This window comes from Pinus tabuliformis, chromosome 1_1, assembly GCF_031772625.1.
Source record: "Pinus tabuliformis cultivar Carrire ecotype Pingquan chromosome 1_1, CPIR1, whole genome shotgun sequence".
In the NCBI taxonomy this organism is placed as follows: domain Eukaryota; kingdom Viridiplantae; phylum Streptophyta; class Pinopsida; order Pinales; family Pinaceae; genus Pinus; species Pinus tabuliformis.
Genome location: NC_142297.1, coordinates 957,992,111 through 958,011,443, shown reverse-complemented (window position 1 = coordinate 958,011,443; position 19,333 = coordinate 957,992,111).

The window sequence follows — 19,333 nt, the reverse complement described above, 5'->3', positions numbered from 1 at the left end:
AATAGTTGAATGGAGCCACTGATTGTTCGACTTGGTCACTGAAATTAAGAGTGGGGAGTTTTGAAGGGTCGGTACAAAGTAGAAGAAAGGTAAGTGCATTAGGCCCAAGTTTGAGGATCGTAATTTAGTATTTGGAGAGGACATACATTTTGATTCAAAAATGGAGGCTTTTGCCACATTCTAGTCAGAAGAAAGAAAAGGGAGATATTTTGAGGCAGAAGGTATTATTGAATGGATAGGGAAATCATGGGGTAATACTCCAGCTAAAGTGGTAAAATTCATGATTTTGGTCTATGGATGGTTTATGTTGCGATTTGAATCTCTAGATGTTACATCCTGGGTACTAGCTCGGAATTGGAGCATTTTTAATCTCATTTTCTTTTGAAGAGATGGAATCCATTGTTCTATGTTGGGCATGGCATCCCCCCAAGACATGGTTTGGGTCTTAAAGCCTAAGTTTTGACTGAATCTTGTTGTAAAAGCTCCACAAATTGTGGGCGCGGGGCACGAAAGTATAATGGAGTCACAGGGTTGTCCACCCTAGTTTTTGTAATGTAATGTCGACTGGATAGACCTACCATGCTCCACAAACCATGGGATTGTATAAATAGAGTGAGGCGCTAAGAGTAGATGGGGAATAACAAAGAGAATCGAGGAAGGAGAAGTCTAAGTAATTGAGTCGAAGTGAAAAGTGTGTCTGTGGGTCGTAGAGTAGGAGAAGGCTCTGCAGCTAAGTGCGCAGAGGCCTAATAGTCCGCAGCTGAGTGCGTGGACGCCTGCAACTGAGTGCGCAGGGCAAGTCAAGTCTGTAACCATTGGAGAATCAATAAAGAGAAGTTTTGCTATAATTTTGTGTACCTTTTCTTGGTATAATGCATGATTGGATATTTGAAAATATATTGTTTATTTACTGCGCAAAACTATATAAATGTTTGGTATTGGTAAGTATAACTTAAGACATTTAAGTAGGTGAAGGTACTTAATTAATACTAGAAGATAAATAAGATCTTGGGTACTAGCGTAGAGCACGGCACAACCCCTGGTTAGGGCTACGCGAAGGTAGGGTATACGGCCATGAGGAATGAAAGGTGCGCAAAGCCACCTGTGTGAGGGAACAAACAAAGGACCAGTCGAACTCATCAGACATCTCCAAGGTGTAGAAACCTAGTTCTAGCACCCTCCCATACTCCTTCGGGTGAGACCTCGGTCCGCGCTCTGCGAACTGTTGCCAAAAGGGCCAGTAGTACCAGGATTTGTTTGGCTAATTAACTTTGAACCTGGGTTAGGCCCCAATAAGCCAACAAATGGTTCCATTGCTGGGACCAGGATCTACATAGAGATGTCTGATGTCATATCACTAGAATCCAACAAAGAAAGGAATTGAAGATTGGTTGGACAGAAAGATTCACGAGTTTTCGGCGCAGGAAAACAAGAATCCGTGATTATCAAAGGAAGAGTGGTTAGATTGCTGCTTGTATACAGAGATCTACAAAATTTTACTTGCATCCTTCCCTACTGAGTTGTACGAGTGGATCGCGAAGCTAGAAGATAACCAAGGAAGGTGTAAACTCGACAAACCTATTGGGTGGACTCCTGAATTGGTGCACAAACTAGAAGCATCGGAAGATTAGATTGCGTGTGCTATCAATCACTGGCTCGATCAAATCATAGGAGGATTCATCACTGAATTCGCGGTAGATACTTTAGTCAGCTATAGCAAGGAAAAATGATGCTTCCTCAAGGGACCGCGAGGTAAGTACATTAAATCTTTGAATGCTTGGATTAAAATGCTACTGTGTGAAAAGCGAGTTATGTGAATAAATTGATGTTTGGGGCTACGCGAAGTGGGAGAATCTACAGAAACGAAGGTAGCACAGAACTAGAGACTAGCCCCTTGATCTCCCCTCCATGAGAAGGCAAAGAAGAACTTGCGAAGGTCTCACCAAGAAGTGCAATCAATCTAATAAGGCAGAGAAGTCCGCGCATACCACCCCCACCCACGCCACCACCAGTTTCACCGTCTTCACCCCCGACTTCACCCATACCACCTCCGCCACCACTACAAAGCAGTATAGCCAATGTGATAAAGCTACCAGTGTTCAAGGGAGTAGGGAATGAAGATCCGGACCAATTTTGGTTCGTGGTAAAATTTATATGGGAAGCACAGGGTGTCACGAACGATAATATAAAGAAGGCAATGTTGGTCAGCACTATGCATGATCGCATGTTGACCTGGTACATTAAGCATTCCAATGACAATACGAATGTAGGGATAGCGGATATCCAAGCTATGCTTAGCAAGGAATTTAGCATACCAAAATTGGAGGCACAGCCGATCATTGGATTCAAGGAAATCACAATGCTACCAGGAGAAACCCCGTGGGAGTTGGATCAAAGACTGAAGTGCACAATTCACAAAGCGAACATGACCTTAATAGATGGGCAACACCACGAATGGTTTGTGGCCTCATTAACACTACATCTACAGAACGTGTTGTCGCAACAAAGGCTAACCACTCAGGCTAAGGCTTTGGAGGTCGCGATGAGATTGCACAAGACTCTGATACAAGATCCTGACTTGGGAGTCCAGCAAATTCATGCGCAATTGAAAATCTTGTGCCTTGAGATGCAGAGTTTGAAACAAGATAGGACAGCTTGTCTAGAAGTGCGCGACGAGGTATGGTGCGTAAAGTGCAAGGGCCAGGGGCATGACAAGGACCACTGCTTGGTGTTCGCGAATTACCTCGCGGTAGGAGGAACAATGCCTTTGAGACCAGAGGCACAAGTAGGACCAAGTACGGAACCTGCGTTATGGTGCGCGATTTTTTAGATAGGAGGAAAGCATGCTACAGATAACTACCATATATTACAGAAGTATACGCAGAATTCCCAGCAGTTGTTCTGTAATTTCTATAGGTCAGTAGGCCATGATGAGTGCACCTGTAGAAGTTATGAACTGATGATGGATCGAACTCCTACCTACAGAGTTCAGGCCGAAACACGGGCCCTCGATCAAAATGCAGGAATGGCGTGCACTGGATTTCAAGGGCGCGGACGAGGCCGAGGTGGAATGGGACCAGGAAGAGGTCACAGACAGCTGATATGTTACAATTGCAGAGGGCCGAGGCATTATGCCCACGATTGTACAAATCCAATGAGACCATCATGCTTATATTGTATGCAGTTTGATCATGAGATAGAGGATTGTCCCACATTGATAGCGAGGTTGCACAATAAAGGAGCACTCCAGTCTCCCCCGACTCAGAACCTACAAATGATGAGGTCTGAGCAGCGCGAGGAAGACCCTAATGTAAATATCGTGCTCTGAAGTGGTATTACGACCAAGGATGACAAAGGCAAGTAACCTGAAGAAAGTACTTGGGTTGGCAAGGCTCCAATGAAGGAACCAGAATTTTATCTAGAGCACGCTAAGGAGTCCTTCATGGAAGCTAAGGGGAGCTTCGCGGATGCCTCCACTTCAGGAAGTAAAGACAGACTAGAACCAGAAATGGACCTATCAATGCTTACTACATTCTTATAGACATGCATGAAGCTGTTACACGATAGAAAGGTTGTAAAGGGGCTGCAAGAACTCATAACTAGATGTGTTGGGACCGCATCAGGAGAACCGTGCGAAGTCCGAAAGATCGGGAAGCACACGACATGAACAGGCAAGGGGACGAGATTGACTGCACAGATTGGGGAATATGAGATGGACCAAGTGATTATGGATCTAGGAACGAGCGCGAAGGTCCTGCCAAAGCAGACATGGGAGCGCATGGGTAGGCCTGCGCTGTAATGGTCTCCTATCCAACTACAAATGGTAAACCAACAAAATATCCTACCTATGGGGAGACTGCAGGGAATCGCAGTAGATATCGAAGGAGCAAGCGCGCTAGCAGATTTTGAAGTGATAGAGATTGTTGATGGTAGCAATCCCTACCCCGCGCTACTAGGAATAGATTGGACCATTGACATGAATGGAGTGATAAATCTAAAGAAGCGCAAGATGATTTTTCAGAAAAAAGTCATTGCGTCTGGTGGTACCTTTTAGACCCTGTAGAAGGATCGTGCTACACAGATCCAGTGCGCAGCTATGATAGTGACGGTGACTTGGACTGTATCTACAAAATAACAGCGCGGGAGCAGGACTGGGTAAATCCAACCATGGATGGTCGAATCTCCTGGGAGCGCGAAAGCTCCTGCACATCTGATTTTGACGAGGAGATAGAGCAATGGCAGAACCAGTTACATGAGGTAACCACACTCAACTATAAGATGATGACAAGGTCGCTGCACTGCGTAGCAACAGAGGTAAGAGATCTACCTGCATATGACGGGTTAGGCGATGTGGATGATTTCCTCAACAAATTTGAAAGAGAAGTACCGGAACAGCAGTATTTCGACGCTCTAAAATGGGTACTACGCGCTATGCTTGCAAGATGGTGGGGTACGCACCAAAGAAGTTTTGAGGATTGGCGTGAATGTAGAAGGATGATGCTCATGCAGTTTGGGAAGCCTCAGATGCAATTGAAGGACAAGTATGATAGATGAACCTACCTGCACACCCACCTATCTAGGTGGATACAGGCATATGGCGCGAAACCTATGTGAACACACACCGTTCTCATAGTAGGAGACACAAGCAGTAAGCAGGTGCGGGCAAGGCAATGGTGCGAACGACCTCTCTAATTAGAACTACGAAGTATGGAAAGACCAAGTGCATGGAAGAATATCCATGCAAAATCTTTTAACTAAGTACGCAAAGTGCTAAACAAGGTCCACAATGTGAAGCAGACTGACTAGGACCTGTGCATACCAACAGTTCTATGGGCTTATAGGACCGTGCGCAAGAACCTAACCACGCAGGCACCGCCAAGGCTGGAGTATGAAGCGACCGCCGTAAGCCCTGTAGTACTTGGATAGGTTAGACCGTGCATGATAGCCTCAATAGATATGATGGTTCACGGAACCTTGGAAGCAGAAATCCAACAGGGAAATTTTAGACTGCAAGAACTTGAAGAAGAAAGGGTACGATTAAGGAAGAAAAGTGTTCTGGTAGACGTGGAAGTCAAGATACTAGAGGATGGGATAAAGGAAGATTTTCTTGGCAAAAAGACTAGGGTAGAAAGGCAGGATGCATACGATTGTGATGACAGGTTTAAGGCCTATCGCCATGGGTTGATCAGTCTGATGCCTTGGCTTGGACCGCACATTGCTACGCGTATTGACTAGGATAGCGCGTTGCAGAGGGTAAATTGCATGTTGTTGACCACAACAATAAAAGGTGAGTATTCTCCAGGAAACATGATGGATGACAGGATGGAACTTTACACAGGTGATGTGACCACTTGACTAGCCGAAGGGAGTATATTCTTAGCACTCTAGGTAGTTGAAAGGAAGCACGGGATGATAAATTATTCTACTCAAGAGTTGCACGATGTTGGAGTTGTGCGTAGATGCAAAGAGTCACAAGGTCTGTGACCATGCACGGGGGGCTGTGCTGCCACACAAGTTGACTATAAAGTGACCATTGAAGTCACTATTCACAATGGGATGCTCGACTTGAGGCCAAATGGAGAGGGCGGTAGGCATTTAAGATGCGATTTATGGGCAAGATTTGGGAAAATTTGCCGCCAAGGGAGAATTAATGAACCGGATTTGGGGGGAACGGTTGAATTCAAATTCAAAAAGTGCTATAAATTACAAAGGACTACCCAGCAAATAACACTTGGTCATTTTCGAATTGGGTTATTGAGCAGAGCCCTGATTGTGGAGTGTCGAGCGTTGATTGAGCCCCTGAGTTCGCAAGTGCCATCTTTTTGGACAGATAGAATGGCAACAGCTGAGGATGTTATGGAGATAACCAAAATGACTGTTGAGGAGACCGTGCAGGCCCTGACTGTGGGGGATGCTCTGGAAGGCGCCAGGATTATGGCAGAAATCCTGAAATCACCGCACATGCCAAGACCTAAGAAGGAAAAGCAAGAAATGGTCCCCATACGTGTGTCCCCGCGGAACCTACTGTGCACCAAGCTGATAATGGAGGACAAGGGGAAAGTTATCACCATCAAAACCAATGAAGAAGAAGAAAACTTGGAGGACTTGCTCATTGCAGAAGACGAGGATGAAGGCATGGAGGCGGAAGCTAATCCTATGAACCCACCCCCGACAAAGTTGTCTGCCTATATTCCCCCGCGGAAAGGAAAAGCTAGAGTGCCCAAGGACTTTGATGAGACCAAGAGCTCGCTCCAGACCCTGCTCCTCCTAGACAACATTATCTTTGAGGGCACACACCTGGGATAGGTTCCGAGCTTAAAATTCAAAGATTAGGATCTCACAGACCATGCAAAGTTCCCTCACCTTGATACCCCGCACCTCATGAAGCCCAAGCAAAACATCGCAGCGCGGGTGATAGAATTAGAGCCGCGGAAGTGGTTGCATGGAGTGGAAAAGGCTGGGCTACTGAATCTGCTCTCGGTGCCACACTTCCACCGTGCACCAATAACCATTTTCATCATCAGGTAGCTGCCCATCCCCATCACGACAAACTTGATTCACTCCCCATCCCCATCATGGCATACTTGATTCACCGCATTTCTAAACTTCCATGCAAAGGAGAGGACCTCGGGGACATCTCGGAAGGGAAGGGCAGTGACTTGGCCATCGCGGAGGGCATGAAGAAAAAGTACAAGTTGGAAAAGAAGAAGAGGGGCTACACCATCTCCAGCATCAAGGACAAAGCAATACACGTAGCGACCCAAATCTTGGCAAGAAAGGTTATGCGCAAGTGCTGTGTGGATGAAGTACCCGCGCCGGTGGTAGCACTGGCTGAGTAGTGCGCGGAGGGGTCCAGTTTAACTAGTCCGAGTTCCTCTGCAGGGAATTATTGGAAAATTGTCGTGAAGCCCAGGAACAAGGCAAAACATTCCACTATGCATGGCTTCTACTGTCCATAGTGCTCGTGGCTGGGGAATTACTCGAGGATAGTCAATTCCCCTTAATTGATAGGGATTTACCGAAGGCCGCGAAGTACGCTTCACTCTAGGCCACAAAGGATGCCTCTAGGATCCACGAAAACAAAATATTCTGAGTGTTCATGGAGATGAACCTCAGAATGGGGATCAACTGTAAGCCAGATGTCTCCCACTGTTTACAACAGTCTTCAGAGTTTTACAGAATTCAAAGCAGACATGCATAACATTTATATGAGAGCGTGCAAGGACCCGACTAAACAGTGGACAAAGCTACCCTTCATAGCCACAGACGACGTCATTTTTAATGTACTAGAGGCATGGCCGCCAGAGTGGTGTGCCCTAGGCATCGCGGAGATAGAGAAGATGGTGGCACAAAGGAAGAAAGATGAGGCTAATTTGTGCATCGCAAATTTGGAAGAAAATTGAAGGAAGGAAGCAGCAGCAGCAGAAGCAGCAGCAGCACGGGAGGTCGCACAGATAGCAAATGAGCAGGAGAATGCCACAACAGCAGCGGTGCAGGAGGCAACAGTGAAGGCGCGCAAGGGCCAACTATCACCTTCGCATGGGAAGGAAGCAGAGGAAGAAGAGGAAGGCATGGACCCACCAACCGTGTTAACACAGTTAAAGCGCTAGCACCCAGCTAAGCAGGCAGTGTCGCGTAAGAATGTCAAGGCATCAAAGTTGTCTATTGACCCGATCACCCTAACCGAGGGTGATCTGCATGACATCGGCGAGACAGTGTGCGATGTCACCTCTGAGGCTCTCCAAGATTTCATGCATGAGAAGCAGATTGTGTTTGGGGCCTTCAGAGTGTAGTTGCAGGAATTATAGGCACACCCTCCTCAGGTTGGTACCCTTTCGACCAGCCTCACAGTCGGCTCAACAACAACAGACCAGATGCTGTGTGCGCAGATGACGAATAACATAGTGCTACCAGAAGGGGCACTAGTGACATCAAATGAGGCCGACAAGCCTACGGTTGGTGTGCTGAAAGGTCTTGGTCTCAATATGGTTGCACTCCCGCGAGAGACCTTATATGTTTTGCAGGATGGGATCACTGTAGAGTTGTGCGCTAGGGAGAGTCACGCACTGCAAGTCCTCAGTGAGCAGAAAATCAATATGGAACAACTGATCTTGCAGTGCGACGAAGTGGTGTCGTAGAATCAATAGCTAGTACAGGTAATAGATGATGCTTCCTAAAGCATCCTAGAGCTAGCCATCCCAGCAGACATACCAGCGGAGGCACGAATCCATAGGTTAGCAGTAGGGGTACGCGAGGCGAGGGAAGAAATGACAAAGGTTCAGCTGGATCTGAACCTTCAGATCATCAAACTATGGTTAAAGGCGCAGCCATCCACCCCCCTGGAAGTCAGAGAATAGCGCGCTAGCACTATCATAGAGAGACTAGAGGAAATTGGCAGTATAGTGCAAGACTGCACCAACATGTTGGAAGAATCATTTGAGGTCCTCACAAATTTTCAAGAGGACCCCAACATCCAGCACTTAGAGACAAAGGCGCGAGAACTCCAACAGTAGTATGACAGCGTTAAAGGAGTTGCGCAGATGGTGGCCCTCACTCGGAAGCTCGCGCAGATGAAACAGGCTAAAGCGCTGAAAGAGCAGGGGGACGCAGCACGGCACAAGGAAGAAGTATTGAAGGAGCGTGTTTGGCCTTTGATCAACAAGGCCTTCACCATCACAGCAGAAATTGAAGGCAAGCTCCTACAAATGCAGTGGATGCATGCACTAATGCAGAGGAGCACTCTTGACATAGAGGTCTTGGAACAACGTATGCAGCAAATCCAGCAAGCAGTAGCTCATTGTGTTGTTGACCTTGCCTCAGTTCAAGAACAGTTGGAGGGACTCCGCTCCGATAGAGTGACTCGAGGGCAAGTCACGATGTTTGTGTTGGGGGCCTATTGGGCATGGAATCCCCCCAAGACATGGTTTGGGGCATAAAGCCCAAGTTTTGACTGAATCTTGTTGTAAAATCTCCGCGAATTGCAGGCACGGGGTACGAAAGTATAATGGAGTCACACGGTTGTCCACCCTAGTTTTTGTAATGTAATTTCAGCTTGATAGACCTACCCATGGTTAGAGAACCATGGGATTGTATAAATAGAGAGAGGCTCTAAGTGTAGAAGGGGAATAACGAAGAGAATCGAAGAAGGAGAAGTCTAAGTAATTGAGTCGAAGTGAAAAGTTTGTCTGTGGGTCGTAGAGTAGGAGAAGGCTCTGCAGTTGAGTGCACAAAGATCTAGTAGTATGCAGCTGAGTGCGCAGACCCCTGCAGCTGAGTGCGTAGGGCTGGTTGAGTCTGTAACCATTGGAGAATCAATAAAGAGAAGTTTTGCTATAATTCTTTGTATCTTTTCCTGGTTTAATGCATGATTGGATATTTGCAAATATACTTTTTATTTACTGTGCAGACCTATATGAATGTTTGGTATTGTTAAGTATAACTTAAGACATTTAAGTAGGCGAAGGTGCTTAATTAACACTGGAAGATAAATAAGATCTCGGGTAATAGCGCAAAGTGCAGCACAACCCCTGGTTATGGTTAGGGCTGTGCGAAGGTAGGGTATCAGGCCGTGGGGAATGGAAGGTACGCGAAGCCACTTGTGCGAAGGAACAAACAAAGGACCAGTCGGACTCATCAGACATCTCTAGGGTGCGGAAACCTAGTTCTAGCACCCTCCCATACTACTTTAGGTGACACCTCAGTCTGCGCTCCATGGACTGTTGCCAAAAGGGCCAGTAGTACCAGGATTTTTTTGGCTAATTAACTCTAAACCTGGGTCAATCCCCTATAAGCCAACATTCGATATGAGGCATGAAATATTGGAAGTAGTGTTAATCATGGTGATACTCCCGACCCTTCCTCCTCAAATTGGGTTGAAGATGTATTTAGGGTTATCAACAATAAAGTAGGAGAGTATTTGGAAGTAGATATGTCATTCAAATCTACAAGACCCAAAAAGGTGGCCTAGATCTTATTTAAGTTAGATCCATGGGAAGCCATGTTTGAAGACATAAATTTCTCATTCTAGGCGCACAACCACATTCAACAACTTTACTATGAGGAATTTCCTTTTTTATGTCATTGATGTCGTAGGCAAGGCCATTTGGTAAGATATTTCCACCTTGTTTTCAAAGTAAAGAGGAGGCAAGGCCATAATTTGGAAGATGTGGGCAAACTGTTGTGGTCTAAGGAAGGCCACAGTTCACTTAGAGGAAAAGTTAGGCAAGTGCAACCGCAAGTGGATTTGGTGCAACCTAAAATTGATTAGGGTATGGAAGTAGTTCAGAATGCGATCTTGGAGGGTGAGAAGTTGGATCATTCATTCATGCAAGAATCAAGCCTCAGGGAAGACCAACCTTCTCTTCCTGTGGTTACTTATTTTTCTCCTCCCTTCTGTCATGCATCTTAATTGTTTACTATTATGTTGTTAGACTTGGGGCCTGGTCCTTCTAAGACATGTTGTTATGTTAGTATTTTTGTGAATAAATATTATGATACTTTTGCCAATGCCATAACCACTATTATTCCTATAAATCCTTCATCTGAACCAACATCTATGACAACCTCGCTTCCCTTGGTGAACTCTCACTACAATCTTTGGTCTAGGATGCTCAAGGATGATCCCTTAGACCATGTCAAGGGCCCTGGGGTATTGATGCCCAAGGTTAGACCTGGTAGGTCCAGAGGCAAGAAATCAAACCTCTCTAAGGCTCAGTTAAAGGCTTGTTTAGATATTTCCAATGATAAACAACAACCCTTGATGGGGCACTTAGAGTGGTGTAGGCCCCTTTTTTTTTTTTAATTGCATAGGTTTCGCTAATTCCTGGATAAAATTAGCTCTGAAAAGATTGATCCTTTCTACACGTCATGACATTATTCTTCTCTAAGAAAATATTGGTCCTAGGGATTTGATTTCTGAATCTATAAAAAAAAATCCCCAGATGGTTTTTCTTTGCTTAAGATGCTAGAGGGCACTTGGGGCGTTTAGCGACAGGTTTTAAACTTGAGGAATTTTAGAGTCACAAGAACCTAAGGTTTTGAGATGGTTCTGGGAGTGGTAGTCTTCTCCTCAAATTTAAGTACCGAGATATCAGTAATAAACATCTATAGCCCCTGTCATAATCGAGCTCCATTTTGGAATAATTTGATGGGAAAGTTCTTTATGAAGGTTGATAATCTTGTGGTCGATGGGGATATAAATTTCTCTTTGGGGGCCTCAGAGGTTTGGGGCCCTCAATCTCAAGAAGACCCAATGGCAGATTTAAACACAAGGAAATCGATTGATAACCATCTCATTAAAGTCAATCTGATCAAGTATAAATCATCTTGGATGAACAAACATACTGGGAATGCAATGGCGGAAAAGAATTTGGATAGATTTCTCTTAGCATGATATTTGGTAGATATAATCCCAATGTTTCTCTAGTGGATTGGTTCTGGTGACAATTTTGATCATCACCTAGTATTTTTGCAATTAAAATGCAGTAGTAAAAAACCAAGCAACCCTTTCAATTTCAACCCTTCATGGCTAAACAAATAAAGTTATATACAACTCATTAGAGATATTTGGACTCCGTACAATCAGGACTTTGAACTCTCAATTTCCCAGCAGTTCGTGGAGAATTTAGAAAGGGGAAAGAAAACCTCCATCCAAGGGGCTATCTAGAAGAAGGTCGGAGATGAGGTTGAGCTTAAAATAATAGAAGAATATATGGAGAGATTGGAATTTCCTGAAGGTAGAGGATATGAATATGAGGATTCAAAAAGTAGGATCATGCAATTGGAGGCCTCAAAAATAAATATTTTAACTAATAAGGAAGAACAACTGAGACTCAAGGGTTGGGCGGTATGGTTTAAAAGTGGTGATGAAAAATAAAAGTCCTTCTAAAACTATGCTAAAGGACATAAAAATATAAATACAATTTGGGAAATGCAAAATGAGGATGGAGTAGATTAAATACACTTGAGGAGCTCGTGACTATGGGTAAGGACTTCTTCAAAAATCTTGATAAGCCACTAAAGGAGGTCACTATAGAAGAAGTGATTCATTTGCATCAATTTTTCTTGAGGTTTGTAGAGGATGAAGATAATCAGAACCTAATGGAACCATTTTCCAAAGGCGAACTAGAAGTTATTCTCAAAAGCATGTAGAAGGATAAAAGTCTAGGTTCAGATGAATGGACTGCGGAATTCTATTTGGGTTCTTTCAAATTTATAGGGGATGATCTCCTCTAAGTAGTTGAAATCTCTCAGCAAAATGGGAATATATGTGACCCCTTTAATTAAACATTTCTGGCCCTGATCCCAAAAATGGATGACCCACAGTCCTCTGAAGAATATAGGTTGATATCTCTCTGCAACTATATATACAAGATCATAGCTAAAATTATAATAATCTGACTTTGACCTATCTTATCCAGGAACATTTCCAGTGAGATGTTTGGATTTCTCAAGGGATGACAAATCCATGAAGCTATTGGGGTTGTGCAAGAAATTATTCATAGCGTTAAAACAAATAATATGAATGGAATCATTACTAAAATTGACTTGTCCAAAGCTTATGACAGAGTCAGTTGGGTATATATTTGTATGATTCTTACACACTTGGGGTTTGAAATTCCTTTTATTTATGGGTTGTATTATTAATGTTTCCTTGCAATCTTAATCAATGGATCCACTTCCCCTTTTTTCATTCTCATAGAGGTTTGAGGCAAGCCTACCCTCTGTCTCCTCTCCTATTTTTATTAGCAGCTAAAGGTCTAATTGAGATACTTTTGGTAGCTAAGCAAAGGGGGTATCTTTAGGGCATTGAAGTTACTTCAAATTTGTTTATCACTCATCTACTTTTTGTCAATGACATATTGATATTTAGCAGTGGATCCAGGTAGGACTTGGAGACCATTAAAGAAGCTCTCACTCTCTTTTAGAAAGAAACGAGCATGCTTCTTAATGGTTGAAAATCATCGCTAGCACTTGAAGGTTTGTCATAAGGGGAGATTCGAAGAGTGCAGACTTTATTTCCATTTGAATCAAAACCACTTAGGGAGATTTTTAAATACTTGGGATTTCATTTAAAACCTATCTCTTATAAGAATATTGATTGGGTGTGGCTTCTAGCAAAGGTGGAAAAATGAATCAAGCATTGGAGTTTCAAATGACTTTCAAGAGCTAGAATTTTTTTGCCAATCAAATCAATGCTCAAGGAAATCCTTGTGTATTGGATCACTCTTACCTAGGTTCGAAGAGGAATTTTACAATCCATCAAAAATATTTGTGGAAGGTTTCTTTGGGCAAGAGCTAAGGAAGAAATGGTCCTCCACTAGGTTAGTTAGGACAAGATTACTCTACCAAAGTCTTGCATCGATGGGGCTTAAAGGATTTTCCTTCTTTTTCCAAAGCCTTGTCAGCGAAATCTAGATGGTGACTCATCTTTACTGATAATATACAAACTACAGTCATATTAAGAAAATACATATTCCTCCTTACTATGGAAGAATGGATCGAGAAGCTAATTAAGAGGGTCCTCATTTCATCTGATATTTGGAAAGCCAATGTTGATTATTTTAAGTTAGTAGGTGAGGGGTTTGTATGGCATGTCAGAAATGGGGAAAAATTTAGAATTTGTATAGACCCTTGAGTAGGCTTTCCTGAAAAAGTAGACTTCCTCTGAAGTCAGTGGTTTCCCGAAATGAGTAGGGGTTAATATTTTTATATCATATTGTGGATGGAGGACTACTTTCTGGTCTCAAAACACAAACCAACTCAATATACATAGAGAGTTTTTTGTGATGTGGCAAGAGTATATATCAACAATCAAAAGATCGCATATCAGAATTCGAGACATAGAAGACTCTTTATGTTGGGTTCACTCGCCCTCAGGTCTCTACACTCCTAAATTTGGGTACAGTTTCCAAATTTCATCCTATTATAGTGGCTACAACCACCCTCCAAAATTTTTCCTTCACTTTGTTTTGGAGCCTCCCCGGGCCCCTGAAAATATTAGCAGCTTGTCTTTCATTACTTAGGTACTTGTCTTTCATTCAAGTTTATCTTTCAATTTGCAGGTTGTGTTAGCTTACTTGCTTCGCCAACTAACCCTATGACTTGGTTCACATCCAGTTCTTGCACTGTCTTGGAAAACTATGTAGTCCTAGAGGAAAACCATCCTTGCTCTTAGGAATTACACAAAGCAGCTCAACATTCAACCCTTCTCTCTAGAATTGTGAAGAGTAGTCCGATAGATAGCCTTGCTCAGAGAAATTGTGCAGAAAATCCCGACATTGGGCTTCAATTCAAGAATTGCGCAGACCCAGCTGGTAGCTTGTCTTTAGTTGGGAAATTATGCAAAGCATGAGAGGCAGCCAAAGCCACTTAACCCAGGAATTTTGCAGAATCATTTCTTTATCCATTGTCCAATGCATGTGCCAGAAGGTTGCCTGGTTCCTTCTAGAACTGTGCAATCTCTCCATGCATGCATGGTAGCCCTTTCCTGAAAAAGAAGAAAAGCAAAAAACATCCCTAAAAAATAGGGATCTATTTTTAGCATTGGGAGTTACACTCAAGTTGATTTTAGAAACTTCCTGCCACTTGTCACTTTTTCCTAGATTTTTGGCATGCACGTCATAAACCTTGAATCTACCAAATCTATTTAAACGATGCCCCAGATCTCATTCTACACATTCGATCTTGGAGCTCTAGAATTCCCAAGGCATCTAGGAACCTTTGACATAGTCGACACAACTTTTCCGGGTAAGTTTTTCTTTTCAAGTCTTTTGTTTATTTTTCTGTTGTGTTTACTTCCTTGCCTTGTGAGTGTTTTTTTCCATGTTTTACTAAATGACTATTGGCGTTTTAGTTTGTTTTGACTTGTAGAAGCCTTGTTTCAAGTTTTTCATTATCTTTCTTAAGCGTCGCATGCATAACGCTATTTTTGCACTAACGGTCGTCGTTGCAGCAAATCTCCCCACTAACTTCGTTGTTCATCCATTTGATTGATTCCTACATTGTTTTTTATTTCATGCATGATCATTAACTCCTATCTACATCATCCTTCCCTCATGCATTCAAATGTACTCATTTTCAAGTTGTCATTGGGCAGATTTAGGTTGCCTTGGCTTAGATCTTGCTTTTCCAAGCATGCATTGTGCATTCCTGGATCTCAAGGCTCTACCTTACCTCCAAGAATTGTGCATAAGTTTCATTTCACTGGCACCTAGCTATGCTTTACGCAATTCTAGGAGACAATGCCTAGTCTTGCCCACTGGGATTGCACAATGCGCAGTCCCAGCCAGCAGTCAAGCTGGACTGAACTGTGCATTACACAGTTCCAATCCATAGTAAACCCAGTTGGACTATGCTTTGTGTAGTTCCAATCAACAACAAGCCTCACTAGCATCTGAGACTGTGCAATGTGTTGAAAATAGCAACAAGAAATGTTAAAAATAGAATCCAGAAATTCTAGTTTAATTTGTCCTTGAATTAAACTGAGAATTAAAATCGAATTCTATTCTCATAGCAACTTGTAAATAGTTAATTAAGTTTAATTAACTTAATTAGCTTAGGAATTTCGAGTTGGAAGTCTTTATGAAGTCATGTATATGTTCTCCCTAAGTTTTAGGGGTCCAGTATGAGTTTAATTATGAGTTGTAATTAGATAACTCAGTTTACTGAGTTAAGTTCAGTTAAATTAGTTCCAAACTATTTGTGGAACTAATAGAGAGTTAACAGTCAGTTGGTGCACTAATGCATTCACTAGTGCTACTCCAGTTAACTGAATATTCCCTCATCAGAAACTCATGCATGTCGATTCTAAGAAAGACCTAGTTGAGACTAGAGTGCAGGGACAATGTACTATCAGTTGTATGATTTACTAAGTTGTATAGATCATGCATGCAATTAGGAACTGAACCTAGTGTGGATTGTGCAGTTTTGGATGCACTGGATTCCCATTAATATGGGCTATTCAGCCATAGGAATTGTGCAAGGAAATAGGGGCTTGGAGAGCAGCAGAAGAGGCTAAGGATTGGCTTGAGCTTGCTTTTGAGTTGGAAGATTGATCATACTAAGTGTTGGGATTGTTCTTGTGACAACAAGCATTGTATTATCATCTTGGATTTCTAATTAATGCAAATTAGATAGTAGGGGTTTTGAGTTGTGGCTTTCCCCAGAAAACTTATTGTGTTATGTGCCATTGATTTGTCTTCCTCTTGCTATTATTGTTTTCATCAATCTATTGGCTTTCGTTGGTTGAAAGTAGAAGTAGATTCTTGTCTTTTACATTAGTACATTACATGAGCTTGTGAATCCACAGGATTTTATACACAATGTGTAGTTCCAGCTGACAGTCTCCCAACCTCCGAGAATCACTACTGTGCAATCCTACCCAACACTTACCCAGTTTGTTGCATGATCGATCCTTGAAGTGCTTTGTGTTTTTAAAACGACATTTGTTTTTCATGAGTGTCTGCTCTGTCTGAAAGTACATCCGTTTTTGAGTAGTCTCTCAACAGTATAGACATCATGGTTTCCATGAGAGCTGGATCAAAGACATTATAGAGAACAACACTGGAGAAGTGGTTGAATAGGTGCCAATGAACTTGCCCATCTATGAAAACATGCAGTTGTTCATAGAATAGGACATGAATATCACATGGAAAGAAATAAATGACATATTTGCAGGCAGTTTCAAGGAATATCCAGAAGATCGATAAGTCTATGTCAACATCCATAAGTCAGGATTTTACAAGGTTGCATGCAGGTACCCTGCCTTCCCATGCACGGATATCATTCACGGGGTTTTCTCACATACCGATCCTGAGACGATGACATTGAGCAATACCAATGGAACATAGCTTGCCACCTTCAGGTGGGAAAACTATTATCATATGTATCACTTACCACAGCCGATGAACTAGATGGATGCAATGTTCTTCACTCCCAACAACAATGTAAACTCTAGATATATCATGAATCATTGGGTAAAAGATCCATCAAAGTTCAGGACAACACCCAACTAGGTCTACAATATGAATTCACTCAAGAAGGATTACCAACTTCTGTATCTTTGCATGTCGCTTGTATGGCCAAGAGAGCACGAAGACCTTTCCCCAGAGTTGGGTTGTTATGTTAGACCATTTGGAAAATGAAGGAAATCCTTTCAACTGGTTGGAAATGTTGGCTATTTAGCTGAAAGTGCATGTGTTAAATGCCCAGAATCCACCTAAGGATGCACAAGCAAGATTCTATATGTTCATATACCTACTTGATACAATATGTGCCCAACAATAGTTCCCTGGCATGGGTTGGACATGGACACCATCAGAGGAAGTTGTGAATATCTATTGCAAGTTTCTCTCTGAGTGCAGCTACCGAGGAGTCATGGTGAGGTTGTTTCACCACTTCATCGCCACTTGTATAGGATGATACTTGAACAGGATCTACCTTGCATGTCCTAAGAATCGATGCAGGCATTTCTTAACATTGAAAATTGGTATGCCTCAACCGGTGGCACCTTCATCAAGATGTTTGGCACGGAGAAGCCTCCGCATGAGCTATCGAGGTTTACCACAGATAAGCAAGTCATGCAAGAGGTTACATACCATATCTCCATAGGGTTATTAGTAGGACTACAAAAGAGGAAGAAGGCACCATGGCATACACTTCCTTTGTGGATTGGTTTGTAAGAGATCCGTACCTTGAAAGATGCAGATGTCGAGACTGAGGACTGGAAGAAATTTGGATTCGACACCAAGAGTTTCAATTCATATGATCCTCACTACATATGCAGAAACCACTATGTGAAGGTGTACTTCCCATGGGCCCATGGGGCATGTCATTGGCCAAAGCAAGATCCTTGGAGGTATTGCTATAACTCCTCTAGGATCGATGAATTGGCCAGCATGGTTGTAGAAAGGAAAGTGACACTATAGGAAATAGCATTGTTGGATTTCTGGGGCCTGACCTAAGCTTAGCGTTAGTTAGCCAAACAAATCCCTACACTACTGGGCCTTTTGAGATCAACCCGCGGAGCGCGGACTGAAGTCTCACCCGAAGTAGTATGGGGGGATGCTAGAACCAAGTTTCTGCACCCTGAGATGGTTGTGATGTCGGTTTATACCCTCTGCCCCTACTTTGATGCAGGTCCTTAAGCCTTAGGGCTCTATCAATCTACCCTTTATTCTGCCCTTTAGTACCTCTACGAAGGTGTATGATTGACCTTCACACAGCCCTAACTCGTAGTCCAAGTACTTTTGCACAGCTATGATAGTGTATTATATAGGTTCCCAAGTTATCTTAAGTGTTTACTTATCTTACTAATCAATCACATTTAGGGCCGTGTAAAATGATATTCTTACTTGCATTCAATTAACTAATACAATCACATATATTCGTGCATCAAATAAACTATGTAAATTACACCCAAAATGCAATCTAATCAGATGCATTAACAAGAACTAAATACATAGTAATTGCAAAAAACTTATCTTTATTGATATCTTCTAGTTTAATACAGACTTTATCTGACCTGTGCACATAGCTGTAGGGGTTTGCACACTCAATTGCAGACTTCAACCCTAGGCCTCTGCACACTCAACTGCAGAGCCTCTACCTACGGTAAGACCCGAAACACTTAGACTTATCTACCAAAACTCCAATGCTTAACTTATTTTTTCTTTTTATCCTCTCCCTTAGAGCGAGCTTACTTAGCTCCTTTTTATACAATCCCATGGTTCAGAGACCATCGGTGGATCTTTACAGCTGACTTTATACTTTACAAAATAAGGGTGGACAACCCTTTATGACTCTTGACACGTTCGCGCTTCGCGACCACAAAATGTAGAGACTTTACAACTTTATTACAAAATTGTCCCAAAACATGGGCTTTTAGCCCCAAAACTATCCTTGGGGGAACACATTCCCAACAAGCCCCCAACACAAACATGGTGACTCGCCCTTGAGTCACTCTACGGGTGCAGGGATCTTGGCGCGAAGACCTCCCATCTCGACCTGTATGACAGAAACCTTGGCGATGCACTATGCAGCCGCCTGCTTCACTTCTTCAACCAACTGCTCTGTTGCTGCTCCTGAACTGTCAACCTGAAGCTTTTGTTGAGTCGCTTGTAGATTAGCAAGCTTGCCTTTAATGGAGGCTGTGACCAAATAATCTTCGTCCAACTAAGGATTCAAGTGCGCCTTCGGCACTGCCTCTTTGTGCTGTGCTGCATCTACCTGTTCCTTCAATGTTTTTGCCTCCTACAGCTTCACTAGTCTTTGTGTGAGAACGACGGTGCACATTGTACCTTTTCCTTTGTCATAGCGCTACTGCAGTTCTCAT